Below are 1,413 nucleotides of genomic sequence, written 5' to 3' on the forward strand. Positions count from 1 at the left end.
TTACGCCTGCCAGAGGGACAAAAAGCACATCATCAGATCTTCAGTCTGACCACATTTGCAAGGGAGAAAATTTTGGATTTGAAATATTTTTTTTGACGCAAAATGCAACTCGCAAATCCCCAAATTACGTGGTCCTTTCACTGGGCTTCACAAGGACCATGTCAGTGAAAGAAGGCTCGTATGAAGCGTGAGGAGAGGCAGAGACGAGGAAGAGAGGCCGCACGAAGAGTGAGAGTGACACGGTGAGAGTGAGAGCAAGCCTCCGGTGAGAGTGGGAGCGTGTGTTGACGGCGGGGGTCGAACAGCGCTGGCGAAACATGTAGCCTGCGTGGCTGCTAGAGCAAGACTGGTTGCGTGACCCCTCGTTCACGCTGCTCTCTCTCTCTCTCTCTCTCTCTCTCCCCTCACCGTACCCCTCCCTCCCTACCTACCTCTCTCTCTCTCTCTCTCTCTCTCTCTCTCTCTCTCTCTCTCTCTCTCTCTCTCTCTCTCTCTCTCTCTCTCTCTCTCTCTCTCTCTCTCTCACCCTGGCACTCCCACCCTTGCCCGGCGCCCCCCACCCCTTTCTTTCTCCCCTAACCCACCTTCCTTTTCACCCTCAGCACTTGTTTTCTTTCATAAAGCTTCTTTCATTCTTCCATCTCCTGGCCTACTTCATTCCCCTTTCTCCCTCACTAGGAATTCCTCCCTCCCTCCTTCCCTCTTCTTCTTGTCCGTGATTACTTCATTATCCCTCTCCCCTCCTTTCCTTCAATCTCCCCTCTTCCGACGCACCCTTCCTTCATTCCTTCTTTCCCTTCCTTTCTCTTGCTGCCTCTTGTCCATAATTGTTCCGGTTCTCTCTCTCACTTCTATCTTCCCTCACTTACAGCACCCCTTACACTACCCTTCCATGACTTCTACTTTCTACACTATTCTATTCCACCTCTCAATAGTCTCTCCCCTCTCACTTGCAGTTTCTTAGACGCATCCCCTCTCATAGCTCTCCCTCATGTGCAACACTTCTCGCACTACAAACTCTACTTAAACTACTTTCCCCCTGGAAAGTGTACTTCCAGAAAGTACTTTTCCCTTACTGTGACCAGTGTGTGTTACCTCAGTGTATGTAGCTCTTAAGCTACCTTTAACCTGTCACTCCAACATCTATCCCTCAACCAGTCAGACTCACTTCCCAGTCAACAAACTCAAACTATCACACACCCACTCCACCAATCAGATTCTCTCCACACCCCCCCCCCCCACACACTCAACAAATCAAACTCTCTCATACACTCAACCCAACAACAAACCTCCCCCCCCCCCCCACACACACACACACACTCAAGTTCCTGCCCATTCTTAGTGTCCCTCAGTTCAGTGCCTAGTTACAGCTCTCTCTCTAATTTACCATCTTAGAAGAACAGGAAACCACTC

General features: G+C 50.0%; 1 protein-coding gene across 2 annotated transcripts in view; it reads right to left on the reverse strand.

The window, feature by feature from the left end:
• The window catches only part of LOC123763199 (synaptotagmin-7), a 559,721-nt gene extending 559,392 nt beyond the window's left edge, over window positions 1-329 (reverse strand). For both annotated transcript variants that reach the window (XM_069303013.1, XM_069303012.1), the window contains exon 1: window positions 1-329. This exon is cut by the window's left edge and continues 528 nt beyond it. The gene's annotated coding sequence lies outside the window, so the exon portion shown is untranslated.
• Between the last annotated feature and the right edge of the window lie 1,084 nt (window positions 330-1,413).

This window comes from Procambarus clarkii, chromosome 49 (assembly GCF_040958095.1).
Source record: "Procambarus clarkii isolate CNS0578487 chromosome 49, FALCON_Pclarkii_2.0, whole genome shotgun sequence".
NCBI classification, from domain to species: domain Eukaryota; kingdom Metazoa; phylum Arthropoda; class Malacostraca; order Decapoda; family Cambaridae; genus Procambarus; species Procambarus clarkii.